The 15,420-nt window shown below is 38.6% G+C and overlaps 3 non-coding genes across 3 annotated transcripts; all 3 read left to right on the top strand.

Annotated features, from left to right (window-relative positions):
* Nucleotides 1-728: 728 nt before the first annotated feature.
* On the top strand, nucleotides 729-811 carry trnal-cag (transfer RNA leucine (anticodon CAG)). Its single transcript has one exon. It is a non-coding gene; the product is annotated as a tRNA-Leu (tRNA).
* Nucleotides 812-7,662: 6,851 nt separating this feature from the next.
* trnat-ugu (transfer RNA threonine (anticodon UGU)) lies at nucleotides 7,663-7,735 on the top strand. Its single transcript has one exon. It is a non-coding gene; the product is annotated as a tRNA-Thr (tRNA).
* Nucleotides 7,736-12,866: 5,131 nt separating this feature from the next.
* LOC116675950 (U2 spliceosomal RNA) lies at nucleotides 12,867-13,056 on the top strand. Its single transcript, XR_004328569.1, has one exon. It is a non-coding gene; the product is annotated as a U2 spliceosomal RNA (small nuclear RNA).
* The last annotated feature ends 2,364 nt before the right edge of the window (nucleotides 13,057-15,420 follow it).

Here is a 15,420-nt window from a genome sequence, read left to right on the forward strand (position 1 = left end):
TTGCTGCAGTCATAGTTTACAGTGCTCATCCTGAATGGGTCGGTATAGTGCATCAGAATTGCTTGTTGAATGGTCTATTAGCTTTGGAACCCCCTTTCCCCACAGCTTTCAATTGTCAGATATGGGTGGGGGAGTGGGCACTGTGTCCAACCCTTTCTGTGTGAAAAAATAACTAAAGAAGTCTCTTGGATGAGAGACAAAACTTCTGCGGAGAACCTTTTACCAAGTCCAGTTGCCCTTGGCCTAGTTGGGATCTTTTGGGGTAATAGCATGGCAATATTTGACACATTTAGACCATAAAGACAGTTATCAGTTTATTTCCCATCTGACAGGTATATTTGTGGACTCAGTTGGACATTTTGAAGATAATTGCACAATGTTGACCCCATTGTCAGTCTATTTCCCATCTGGCAGGGACATTTCTGGATTCAGGTGGACATTGTGGACAGAAACATTAGTGGATATTGATTCCCACCATAGGATTTAGCCTGTATTGCACATTGCCTTCACATCCTGCGCAATGTATTGCCATTGTCAAGCACATTGCCACCCTGGTGACTTTCTTCCATGTCTCCATGAACACCCATATATTTGGACTGACAGTTGAGAAACCTTCCCTTGTTAACTATGACATGGATGACTGAGAACCTACTATATCATGACATGTTTAATTTACTATATTAAATTATAATTTTTGAGACAGGCCCTACTGGGTACTTGTTGGATCAGTCAGGATGGCCGAGCGGTCCAAGGCGCTGCGTCCAGGTCGCAGTCTCCACTGGAGGCGTGGGTTCAAATCCCACTTCTGACAACAATTGTTTTCATTTGGAACTAATGTCTGAACTTAGCAGTTCTTTGTATTTAAGAGGACATGAAACGCAATTGCAACTACAGTGTTTTGTGAGCATCATTATTGTCAACTAGGGATGAGCGAGTACAGCATTATCTGTATCTGTATCGGTTTACCACATGAATTATCTGTATCCGTATCTGTACTCGGACTGGGCAAGGGCCTAACCCGGAAGTGGGCAAATTTAACCCAGAAGTGGGACGGGTTGTCTTGAAATGGGCGGGGCTTAAACCATTATGTTATTTTAAGCATGCAATTTATTGATCATCAGCATTGAGCTTCAGATCAGTGGTGTTGTCATGGTAACAAACGAACTATATACAGAAAAAGTTCTGCAACAATAAATACAACAATGCGGTTGCAATTTTTAAGTAAAATGTAATGAAAAAGAGTTTTCATACTCATTATAACTTTCTTTTTTTAACTTTAAATTTTTCTATGATCAGTGTGATAATTTTTTTTTTTTTTTTTTTTTTTCTTTTCACACCAGGTATGTGTGAGCGTGTCTGTCTGTGTGTCTGTGAGTGAGTAAGTAAGAGATACAGAGAGAATAAAATAAAAAAAATTCTTTGATTTATTTTCTTGTTTTTTTTAAAGTAACGGTGTACAATATTGGAAACGACATAAAGCCCCTAAAAGCCCCTAATAGTGAACAGTTGAAAAGTGAGAATAGTGCAGAGAGTAGATAATCTGTCGGTGTCTGGCTAGATTTTTTTTTTCAATGTCCCGTTTGTTCTGGACACACACTCTGCACTCTTGTTTGCTAAAAACGCGGTGATCCGACCAACCAGCGGTCTGCAGGTTTTCACGTCACCTTTTGGAATCGCCTCAGCTCGCTTGGAACCTCGACTGAGGTAGTACTAAAAAAAGTACCTGGTCGCAGGTCCCAGGGACTTTTTTTCATAATGGAAAACCCCAAAAGGCGAGTAGAGTCGAGTCGATACCACGCAGTGGAAAAACCGCCATGATAGACCATTCAACAATCAGTTCTAATGCACATGTTCAAATTTCAGTGATCCCTAATTCTTATGGTGATTACAAGACTGAATGCAAAGCGATCCTTTTAACGGGTAGCAGAGGCATTGGGTGGACATGATGATGGGATGCAATCATAGGTAATCTCTGCAACAACAAGGTGTTGCTGAGATTTGAACCCAGGACCGCCTGTTTACTAAACAGGCACTTTCACCAACTAAGCCACAGCACCTCCATTAGTAGGCGTAATGTTAAGTCTTAATTTCTCTTTTACCTTAAATAAGATAAACATAAAGTATACTGACTGTTAGTATTGGGAGTAACGTGTTACAAAAGTAACGCAAGTAAAGTAATGTATTGCTTTTCGCTTTAACACCGTTTGAACCAGACTGGGGAGGACGCTTCAGGGCCTAGCATGAATTGTTGAGCAACAACTACGACCACAACAATGCCTTCTGACGTCCACTGTTCCCTCCAACATGGAGCTCTTCCAGCTTGTTGAGAAGCTCTAGCAGCTGGATGTGCTGCAAAACAAAAATGAGCTGGTGTCCAGGTCTAGATGCCTCCTGGGGGCCTCCCTAGGGAGGTGATCCAGGCACGTCCAGCTGGGAGTAGGTCTCGGGGAAGACCCAGGACTAGGTGGAGGGATTATATCTCTAACCTGGCCGGGGAACGCCTCGGGATCCCCCAGTTGCTCGGAAAAGGGAAGTTTAGGGTCCCCTGCTGGAGCTGCTTGACAAAGATGGATGGATGGTTGGAACTCTGGTCACTAGCTCATTGTATTCTTGCATGACACACAAACCTGTAGGAGGCACTGTAGCTTAGTGGTTAAAGCACCTGTCTTGCTGAAGTTGACTAAAAAGAGGAATTAAAAAAATCATCTTTTGGAAAGTGATCTTAAAGGGGTGATGGAATGCAAAAACGATTTTACCTTGTCATATGTGAATAAGCATTAAGTCTGTTGATGTTTGACAAAGCATCAGTTGCTGCAAGTGTCTGAAGTGAAATGTCTCCACCTGCTAAAGAGTAAACTTAATTTCATGTCAAGTTTATTTCATCTATAAAAATGGAAACTACATGGCCCATACCCGCCGTAACACCCATAAAACTGGAGCATAATAAAATAAATATACTACAATACAAGTAAATAAATACAGTAAAATAGAGACTGTAAAACATGTACATTTAACTAAAGAAGTTACACTTGCTGTTCCTTGACTAGTTGACCTCCCCAGCTTTGCATCGCTCCAGGTAAGTAGAAAGCAATCTGTTATGCACCTTTGCATTGCACTAAAATGTCTTAAATCCAAAATAACATTACATTAGCGTTAAACTAATGAGGAAGAATTTGATAAATGTAAATCAACCAAAAACCAGTCTAAGAACTTGCTCTTTCAAATATTACACGTGAATCTGTCAAGTCCTGACCATTCCCTGACCAGGAATTGAACCCGTACCGCAGCAGTGAGAGCACCAAATCCTAGCCACTAGACCATCAGGGAGTCACATCTATCCAATTTATCTTTGTAGATGTGAGTTTTCTTTTCACTTACTGGAATGACTCATATTGTTTTAGGCGAGGAATGGCTCCTGGCTAGAGCTTCAGAAGGCAGGACATGACAGATTACACATCTGTCACATAGTCAGTTTGTAGTCTTCACCCTCTGAACCCGAGAGACTCGTGCACGAGCAAAAACAGCACCTCTGATTCATAGTTTAATCATTTAATAACCATAAATGATAGACTTACCAAAAATTGCAGCTAAAAGCTAACAAGTTAGCGTTTACGGAGGTCTCTTCTGGGTCTTTCTAGCCTCTACAGGTGATTTTTATCCAGCCTGGAACCTGTGCCTTTTTCGGGGTCATTGAGCATTAAATCCATATCGTCACATCCACGATTTATCCACTTTATGTCTATAATTCATCGCGTTTTTGCTTATTTATGCCACTAGCTCCGGGCTCCATGTCTGCCCTCTGTTTACGGAAGAGAAGGAAGTAATATGCCCATATATGGGAGACAACGTCACACAAAGAGTATGGAGTCCTAAAGAGATCAATCTTCCTAGTCACACTGTGGTCACACTAGTCTAGTATGCGATATAAGATGCTGTAGCGGAACAAAATAGATATCTACCGTTTTATAGAGGAAATGGCCCCACTGCTTTGAGATTTGGGATATATTTGGGCCTTATTTGAAGAATTGTAAATAGTATGTGCTTTATATGAGTTATAATGTTTATTATGTTTATTTTTGCATATAGGAGAACTGTTTTAGACACACAAATGTTTGTGTAGCATTGCTATGTGTGCTGTGTGTATTATTATAAGTAAATGGCATAAGTAAATGTCATGAGGGCAAAAGCGTCTGGACTTTCTTTGAAAAAACATATGTATTTTGTAAACTGTATAAGTTATAATGATTATTTCTTCACAGTGTGACTCCCAAGACATATGACAAGCGTTTTAGAGCGGAAAATGGCTTAGGTTTTACTGCTCTGTCTGTGATATCAATACATGTCTGTGAGATTCATGCTCCGTTTTATTTGTCTTTAAGGTCCTACAACCGTTAACATTCAAGTGACCTCACTGCAGCCCAAATCTTCTAATAACCCAGTTTGTCCTAAAAAAATGATGTTCACATCTTGACTGTAGACCACAGGGTTGATGTTTTACAAGCTTTTTTTAGCAAATAAATCCAGACGGACAATGAACTGTAAAAATGGACACAATCTACATTGTCCAGTGATGGTGGTATAGTGGTGAACATAGCTGCCTTCCAAGCAGTTGACCTGGGTTTGATTCCCAGCCATCGCGTTAGTTTTCATTGTGTGGTTACTTGCTTTGTTTGTCAAGAAGTAACCAGAAAGGTTACTTGCCAAACCCAATTTGATAAAACATTAGATCTCTGTTATGGTACAATTAAGGGAGCATGTCAATCAATCAAGCTGCCTCCATGAGGATCCACAGAAACGGGCAGTGCACTACGATTTGCACTTTGCCCGTGTCTGGTAACTACTACTAACCAACTGAAAAGTTTATAAACATTTGTGCAAAGAGGTAAAATGCTGCTTTTCAGGTTGTCGTGGCCGAGTGGTTAAGGCGATGGATGCAGGTTTGAGTCCTGCTGTCAACGAAAGGCATTGTTTAAGAGACAACCAACATTATTTCGGCATAACCGACATTTATTTTTCTTGCTTTACAACTTTTTAGGAATATTTCAACATACTTTTAAGGAAGTGACTATGACTTTTTATGTTTTTGTCGACATACTATACTATGACTTTCATGATTTTTTTGTCATACTATACTATGACGTTTTATAAATATTTCGACATACTATAGTATGACTTTTTATGAATTTTTCGACATACTATACTATGACTTTTTATGAATTTTTGACATATTATACTATGACTTTCATGATTTTTTTTTGTCATACTTAACTACGACATACTATACTATAATTTTTCTTTAAAAGGGGAATTAGCTCAAATGGTAGAGGGCTTGCTTAGCATGCAAGAGATAGCGGGATTGTTCTGCCCTCAGAGTTAAGAGTAATTTTTATTCCAAAGTGTTCTATGTAAGTTAATTAGGTGTTCTGTAATATGTAGTAAAGCACACGCAGGAATAGTTTTCATTGACCTTTATTTTGGAAAACATGACACGCTACATGTTTTAAACAGTAGAAGAAGAGTTATGCCGGAGAAAACATAGTACTCGAGTTGGACACTGTATTGATTTTCCCCACGAAAGCATTGGCTGTAAGTTTAGTATTTATTTCTGTTATTACTACTTACATTATTCCTGTGGCTGTAAGCTAGTAAACTTTTCATTCATTCATCATTCAATGCACTATGTTTGTCGCGCTTCTCTGCTAGCGATGCTCTCTCGATGTTTATGCTAGCGCTATGTGTGTGTGAACGTAACGCTATTAGCTTACTTTGATGTGATGCTAGCGCCATGTGTGTGAATGGGTAGTTAGCACATTGTTCATGCGTAGTATATTCAGATATAGCTCAATAGGCTATAGCTATTTGTTGTACAGGAGACTAAGCTTCTGTCCTTTTCTTTCTGTTTAGTTTTCACTCGTTAATGTCACCCGCCTGAAGACAATAAAAGGAGCAAGGCGCTCGTCGTCCTGGCTCGTGAATTCGAGTTTGGCTTGCTGTTGATCTGTGTCAACGTACTGGAAGTGCATAACACACAGGGAGAACAGTACAGGGATCAACACCCGCATTCTCCAGAGGACTTTAGATTCTTCTTGTTTTGCAACAAGAACCATAAATCTGGACTTGTTACGACATACTATACTACAACTTTTTAGGACTATTTCGACATATTATACTATGACTTTTTGTGACTTTTTATGAATTTTTTGACAACTATACTATGAATTTTTATAAATATTTGTACAACAACAGTATGACTTTTTATGTTTTTTTGACATACTTTAGCATACTTTACTTTACGACATACTACACTACGACTTTTTAGGAAGATTTATACATACTATACTATGACTTTTTATGACATTTTATGAATATTTTGACATATTATACTATGACTTTTATGATTGTTTTGACATACTACACTATGACTTTTATGATTTTTTTCAACATACCATGACTCTTTTTGAAAAGGTGAATTAGCTCAAATGGTAGAGCGCTTGCTTAGCATGTGAGAGGTAGCGGGATCAATGCCCGCATTCTCCAGAGGACTTTAGATTCTTCTTGTTTTACAACAAGAACTATAAATCTGGACTTGTTACGACATACTACACTACGACTTTTTATGTTTTTGTCGACATACTATCCTATGACTTTTATGACTTTTTTGAGATACTAAACTATGACTTTCATGATTTTTCCGTCATACTATACTATGACTTTTTATGATTTTTTTGTTATACTAAACTATGACTTTTTATGACATTTTATGAATTTTTGACATGTTATACTACAACTTTTTATGAATTTTTGACATACTATACTATGACTTTTTATGATTTTTTTGTTACACTAAACTATGACTTTTTATGACATTTTATGAATTTTTGACATGTTATACTACAACTTTTTATGAATTTTTGACATACTATACTCTGACTTTTTTTGAATATTTGTCATATTATACTATGACTTTTTTTGAATATTTGTCATATTATACTATGACTTTTATGATTTTTTGACACGTTATAATATGACTTATGATTTTTTGTCACACTAAACTATGACTTTCATGATTTTTTTGTCATACAATACTATGACGTTTTATAAATATTTCGACATACTATAGTATGACTTTTTATGAATTTTTCGACATACTATACTATGACTTTTTAATGACATTTAATGAATTTTTGTCATACTATACTACGACATTTATGAATTTTTTGACATACTACACTTTGACTTTTATGATTTTTTTGTTATACTAAACTATGACTTTTTATGACATTTTATGAATTTTGACATGTTATACTACAACTTTTTATGAATTTTTGACATACTATACTCTGACTTTTTTTGAATATTTGTCATATTATACTATGACTTTTTTTGAATATTTGTCATATTCCGGGGGGCCTCTGTAGAGAGCTGGTCCAGGCACGTCCAGCTGGGAGGAGGCCTCGGGGAAGACCCAGAACTAGGTGGAGAGAGTACATCTCCAACCTGGCCTGGGAACGCCTCGGGATCCCCCAGTCGGAGCTGGTTGATGTGGCTCGGCAAAGGAAAGTTTGAGGTCCCCTGCTGGAGCTGCTGGACAGAGATGGATGGATGGAGGGAACCCTTTTCACTAGCTCATTGTATTCTTGCAAGACAGGGTTATCTGTAGAAGGTGCTGTAGCTTAGTGGTTAAAGCGCCTGTCTTGTAAACAGGAGATCCTGGGTCCAATTCCCAGCAGTGCCTGGTTATCACTCAATGAATTGATTCTCCATGGTTGCCAATACTAATCATGTGCAACCAAGTTATTGTCTGATTTTCTAGAGCACTAAAGTTACATGTGAAGTTATTTTGTACCATTACATTACATGTGTCCATGTAAAGCGAATAAAAGCCTTTTGTTGGAGGTGTTTTTTCAACTTTAGTGTGAAGATTATAAAGTTTTTATTATCATGAATTTCAGTCTTACCTTGGAAGCTTAGGGCTCCTGCACACTGCCTGCATGGCGTGAGCGTGTCAGCTGAGGTTAGAATGCCTACCGTATTGGTCAATACTGTTAACATGAGAGAAATAAAAACAGACACGCCACACAGCAAACACTATGTTGACTGTTGAGGAGGACTAAATTAGGACTGTGTTTTAAGCTTTTCAGGGCTTTCCATGAAACATGGCCTGCCTGGAGGGAGTGGTTAAGGACCTTTGTGATGAGGGGACTTATGGCATGGAGGTTGGATTTTACCAGGGCTTTGGTACCATTTTTTCTATTTTTGTTATTTCCACTCTTTACTCTAACCCCGACCGGCCCGTCAGACACCTCCCAAGAGCCTGGGTCTGACCGAGGTTTCTGCCTAAAAGGAAGTTTTTCCTCACCACTGTCGCACTGTGGCTTGCTCTGGAGGAAACTGCTAGAACTGTTGGGTCCTTGTAAATTCTGGAGTGTGGTCTAGACCTCCTCTATCTGTAAAGTGTCTCAAGATAACTCTTGTTATGAATTGATACTATAAATAAAATTGAAGTGAATTGTTATGGTACAAATAAGGGAGCATATCAATCAATCAAGCTGCCTCCACGAGGATATACAGGAACAGGCAGAGCACTACAATTTGCACTTTGCCCGTGTCTGGTAACTACTACTAACCAATTGAAAAGTTTATGAACATTGGTCCAAACAGGTAAAACACTGCTTTTCAGGCTGTCGTGGCCGAGTTTTTTTTAACTTTTTATGAATTTTTTGACATACTATACTATGACTTTTATGAATTTTCGACATATTATACTATGACTTTTATGAATATTTTGACATACTAAACTATGACTTTTTATGAATTTTTTGACATACTATGGCTTTTTACGACTTTTTGTGAATTTTTGACATACTATTCTATGACTTATTTTGAAACGGGGACTTAGCTCAAATGGTAGAGAGCTTGCTTAGCAAGTTACAGGTAGCGGGATCGATGCCTGCATTCTCCAGGGGAGTTTAGATTCTTCTTGCTTTACAACAAGAACTATAAATCTGTACTTGTCACGACATACTACACTATGACTTTATGAATTTTTTGACATACTATACTATGACTTTTTATGACTTTTTGAATTTTTGACATACTATAAAATGACTTTTTATGACATTTTATGAATAGTTTTCATACGATACTATGACTTTTGTGAATTTTTGACACAGTCTACTATGACTTTAAAAAAAAAAAATTTGACATACTATGACCATGACTATGACTTTTTATGACTATTTCTGAATAATTTGACAAATTATACTATGACTTTTTGAATTTTCGACATATTATACTATGACTTTTATGATTTTTTTGTCATACTAAACTATGACTTTTAGGAACTTTCGACATGTTATACTATGACTTTTTATGACTTTTTATGAATTTTTAAACATACTACACTATGACTTTTATGACTTTTTTAAACATACTATGACTTTTTTGAAAAGGGGAATTAGCTCAAATAGTAGAGCACTTGCTTAGCATGTGAGAGGTAGCGGGATCAATGCCCGCATTCTCCAGAGGACTTTAGATTCTTCTTGTTTTACAACAAGAACTATAAATCTGGACTTGTTACAACATACTACACTACGACTTTTTAGGAATTTTTTGACAACTATACTATGAATTTTTATAAATATTTCGACATACTACAGTATACTATGACTTTTTATGATTTTTTATGAATTTTTGACATACTATACTATGAATTTTTATAAATATTTCGACATACTACAGTATGACTGTTTATGATTTCATTGACTTTTTATGAATTTTTGACATAGTATACTATGACTTTTTATGATTTTTTATGAATTTTTGACATACTATACTATGACTTTTTATGAATATTTTGACTTACTATACTATGACTTTTAATGAATATGTTGAGGTACTATACTATGAGTTACTACGAGGCTTTGAAGACTAAAATTAATTTGTGGATGAAAATATATTTCAAACTGAATCATTGTTTTTTTTTACACACACACACACGCACACACACTTTATGAATAAACCTCAGATAGGCAAGGCAAGGCAAGGCAGCTTTATTTGTATAGCACATTTCAGCAACAAGGCAATTCAAAGTGCTTTACACAAAATCAGTTAAACAGATAAAACACAAGTAAAAACAGTTAAAAATCACAAGCATTAAAAACCGGTAAAACACATGAATAGACAGTTAAAAACAAAGAGAAACATAAAACACAAGAATAAAATTTACAGTGCAGCATAAGAAATTTAAAGAAATGATTAGTCATTTAAAGAAAGGCAGCATCAAATAGAAAGGTCTTCAGCCTTGATTTAAAAGAACTGAGAGTAGCAGCGGATCTACAGGTTTCTGGGAGTTTATTCCAGATATGAGGAGCATAGAAACTGAAAGCTGCTTCACCCTGTTTAGTTCTGACTCTGGGGACAGAAAGCAGACCTGTCCCAGATGACCTGAGAGGTCTGGGTGGTTCATAGTGTAGTAGCAGATCAGCAATATATTTTGGACCTAAACCGTTAAGTGATTTATAAACTAGCAAGAGTACTTTGAAATCAATTCTTTGAGACACAGGAAGCCAGTGTAAAGACTTCAGAACTGGAGTGATGTGATCCAGTCTCTTGGTCTTAGTGAGGACTCGAGCAGCAGCGTTCTGAATCAGCTGCAGCTGTCTGATTGATTTTTTAGGGAGACCTGTAAAGACCCCGTTACAGTAGTCAAGTCTACTGAAGATAAAGGCATGGACAAGTTTTTCCAAATCCTGTTGACACATAAGTCCTTTAACCCTTGATATATTCTTAAGGTGATAGTAGGCTGACTTTGTAATTGTCTTAATGTGGCTGTTAAAGTTCAGGTCTGAGTCCATGACTACACCAAGATTTCTGGCTTTGTCTGTTGTTTTTAACATTGTTGTTTGAAGCTGAGCGCAGACTTTTAATCGTTCCTCTCTTGCTCCAAAAACAACCACCTCAGTTTTTCCTTCATTTAATTTCAGAAAGTTCTGGCACATCCAGCCGTTAATTTGTTCGATGCACTTAGTCAGTTTTTGTATTGGACTATAGTCCCCTGGCGATAAGGTTATGTAAATTTGTGTGTCGTCCGCATAACTATGGTAACTTATTTTGTTTTTCTCCATAATCTGAGCCAGTGGAAGCATGTAGATGTTAAACAGAAGAGGCCCCAGAATGGAGCCTTGCGGAACTCCGCACGTCATATTTGTACGCTCAGATGCATAATTACCTATAGACACAAAGTAATCCCTATTCTTTAGGTAGGATTCAAACCAGTTTAGTACTGAGCCAGAAAGGCCAACGCAGTTTTCCAATCGGTCTAGTAGTATGTCGTGGTCGACCGTGTCAAATGCAGCACTGAGATCAAGTAATACTAAGATTGAAATTTTGCCATTATCTGTGTTAAGGTGGATGTCATTAAAGACTTTGACAAGAGCCGTTTCAGTGCTGTGGTGTGGTCGGAAACCCGACTGAAAGGTATCAAAACTGTTGCTTAGTGACAAGAAATGGTTGAGTTGTTGAAAGACTACTTTTTCAATGATTTTACTTAAAAACGGAAGGTTTGATATTGGCCTATAGTTGCTCATTAGTGACTTGTCTAGGTTGTTCTTTTTTAAGAGTGGCTTGATTACTGCAGTTTTCAGGGCCTGTGGAAAGATACCTGAAAGAAGAGATGTGTTCACAATCTGTAGAAGATCAGAAGTCAAACAATTGGAAACATTTTTGAAAAGTCCCGTTGGTAGAACATCAAGGCAACAGGTCGAGGTTTTCAGATGTTGAATAATGTCCTCCAGGTTTGTATGGTTGATCGTGTGAAATTCTGTCATATTGGAACTATTTTTGCTTGAACACTGTGACAACACATATCCTGGACTTGATATGGAGGCACTGACTGTTTGTCTAATCTTTTGAATTTTGTCTTTGAAGAAGGAGGCAAAGTCATTGCAGGCCTTGGTAGATAAAAGTTCAGATGCTACTGGTACTGGAGGGTTTGTTAACCTATCAACAGTAGCAAACAAAGCACGGGAATTATTATTGTTTCTAGAGATAATATCAGAGAAAAAGGACCTTCTTGCATTCCTCAGTTCCAAATTATAAATGCGAAGTCTCTCTTTATAGGAGTTATAATGGACCAGGAGATTTGTTTTTCGCCACCTTCGTTCAGCTTTCCTACACTCTCTTTTTTCTGTTCTCACCAGTAGGACATTTCTCCATGGAGATCTTTTCTTACCAGATACAACTTTGACCTTAGTGGGAGCAATGGCATCAATAACATTTGTAATTTTACAGTTGAAATTATCTACAAGCTCACTGACTGATAGCCCAGAGAGGGCTGGTGTGGAGGAGAAAAGCTGTATAAATGTGTCACTGGTGTTTTCAGTGATATACCGTTTTCTGATTATCTTTGTTTGGACACTTTTGGGCACAGAGATAGTGCCGTTAAAGAAAACACAGGAATGATCTGAGAGAGCAACGTCAGTCACCACAACCTTGGAAATGTTCAGACCTTTGGAGACAATCAAGTCCAGAGTGTGCCCCTTATTGTGGGTGGGCTCCGTCACATGCTGAGTCAGTCCATAGTTCTCAAAAACACAACATGCTCAACAAATATGCTCTCCAAAAGGAAACTCAGATTCTTAAACGTAGCCAAAATGTGACAGCATGGGAATATTGCACGTTGGCAGGAGCTTGACCAATTGGGAAAACCACAATTGCCGTCTTTAACTAAAACTTTTTGTGCTTCCCCATGAAGCGCTTGGACGGGGGTGCTAAGCAGCAGCTGTTATGTCCATTTAAAATTACTGGACCGTGACAACTGAGAACCGTCCGGGGAGGTCGCATCTGACAGCATAGAGGTGGTGGTCATCGCTTCTCGGCCTTTTGGCTAAGATCAAGTGTAGTATCTGTTCTTATCAGTTTAATATCTGATATGTCCTCTATCAGGGGACAACATATTAAATGGATTTTTAGCAATGGGGGTTGAAAAAGGGGCTTGCTTCATTCACTCCACGCATCGACCCGTATTGCAGCATCGCTGGGAACGGTGCACCCATCTTCTGTCTTGTGGAAAAACAATTAACGATGCACGTTGAGCTGCCCGTTGCCAAAACTGTCAATGGACCTGAAGAGCAATTGATATGAGTTGATCAAAAATTGTTATATTTATTGCTGATTTGAAAACTATTTACATGACAGCATCGAGCTTCAGATCAATGGTGTTGTCATGGTAACAAACAAACTATATACAGAACGTTTTGCAACAATTAATACAACACATGCTGTTGCAATTATGAAGTAAAATGTAATGAAAAAGAGTTTTCATATTCAATATAACTTTCTTTTTTTAACTTTTTATTTTTTTATGATCAGTGTGATTTTTTTTTTTTTTGGTTCTTTTTTATTTTTTTTATTTCCACACCAGGTATATGTGTGTGTGTGTGTGTGTGTGTGTGTGTGTGTGTGTGTGTGTGTGTGTGAGTAAGAGAGAGACACAGAGAGAGAGGGGGCGGGGGGGGGCAGCTGACAGTAAAAAAAAAAATCTCCGATGGCAGAGACGCAACTGGAGTCGCATTTAAAACAAGCAGCATGTCTGAAACCCACGTTCACCAGAAATCTACTGGTTACTATGTAAGGACTACAAACCCCACGTTCACCAGAAATCTACTGGTTACTATGTAAGGACTGCAAACCCCACGTTCACCAGAAATCTACTGGTTACTATGTAAGGACTACAAACCCCACGTTCACCAGAAATCTACTGGTTACTATGTAAGGACTACAAACCCCACGTTCACCAGAAATCTACTGGTTACTATGTAAGGACTGCAAACCCCACGTTCACCAGAAATCTACTGGTTACTATGTAAGGACTACAAACCGAAGTTAAAAACAAACCTGAAGCTGAAGAAACCCTAAACGTTAACGGAACAGATCCGCAGACCGAATTGACTGACGGAGCAGGAGAGAGCGAGAGAGAGAGCGAGAGAGAGCGCATTTCTCCATGTTCTGTGTGTGTGTGATTGATCCGAGCGGGTTTGTAGGCGGGGGGGGGGGCGCTGTGATTATCACAGAACGCTGCGCGGCCAGTTGAGGAGTTTTATTCAATCCTAGCACGGATATTGACTCATATTACTCGGATAATACTTGTACTCGGCAAAAGTGCTTTATCCGTACCGGATACTCGTTTCAGCCGGACACTCGGATCACCCCTAGTGTATATGCAGTAATATAAAAGAAAGTTGATGTCATAATGAATTGTGATGATGACATAATGAATAGTGATGATGACATAATGAATGGTGATGATGAATCAAAAAGAAAGTTGATGTGTATATGCAGTAATGTAAAAGAAAGTTGATGTGTATATGCACAAATCTAAACCCCACGCATCGACCCGGTATTGCAGCGTCACCGGGAACGGTGCACCCATCTTCTGTCTTCTGGAAAAACAATTAACGATGCACGTGAAGCTGCCCGTTGCCCAAACTGTCAACGGACCTGAAGAGACATGGCTGGCAGATTTTACCGCCAGAAATTGTCCTAAAAACTGAATGATCTGTGAAACCTCGTTGGGTTCCTGGTATCAAAACGTTGTTATAATACTTGACAAGATAAAGCCATACAAAAGTGTAGCAAGATTTGCACTTTTGATTGTGTGGGAAAATAATACAATGACTGAGGTGGTGATGAACAGGGCACTCAGGAACGGCCACGTAAAAGCTGGCTTAAAGTATATGCTGAATTAACCAAAGACTAAATAAGAGTGTGTGTGTGTGTGACATATTATACATTATGCTTTGCAGCTGGGGTACGGCTAGGAGGGAGAGAACAGGAGGGCTATCTTAGTCAGATAAGCTACAGTGAGCACGAGAAGAGGAGATGGTGAGGCCAAGGACACTGAAGTTCGAGGACGGTCTGATAACTCAGAGAACAGGACGTACAAACTAAGAAGGGAGTGAACATAGCTGTCTTGTGAAGTAAATGATAACTGAAAATAATAGACAGGCAAGAAGGAAGAGGCAGAGCAGGGATTGTACCCCAGCAACAGTATAGCTGACCAATCAGGCCCCACAAGGGGAACCAATATAACCCTGAGCACGCTATTGTTTAAGTGCCTTTTTGGGAACCTCTGTACTAGACAAGTTTCCATCTGGTCCGTGCACGTTTAACTGCCCGGAAACGCATTTCATCTGTTGACCACAAGAATAAACGCTGTGTTAATTCATCATGGAGTCAGTTGTCAGTTTATAGAAGGATTTCTCCAACAAATTTGGTGACCCCGTACGTGATAACGTAATTGGACAGGAGAATCCAACTGGACCTTGGCATTGTGTCCACGGTCCGGTTCAGCTCAGCCACCGGACTGACATCCCGCAGCCCGTGAAGGGGACTGAGCGGCGATACTGCGATTCGTTGGTG

This window comes from Etheostoma spectabile, unplaced genomic scaffold, assembly GCF_008692095.1.
Source record: "Etheostoma spectabile isolate EspeVRDwgs_2016 unplaced genomic scaffold, UIUC_Espe_1.0 scaffold00002528, whole genome shotgun sequence".
Taxonomy (NCBI): Eukaryota; Metazoa; Chordata; class Actinopteri; order Perciformes; family Percidae; genus Etheostoma; species Etheostoma spectabile.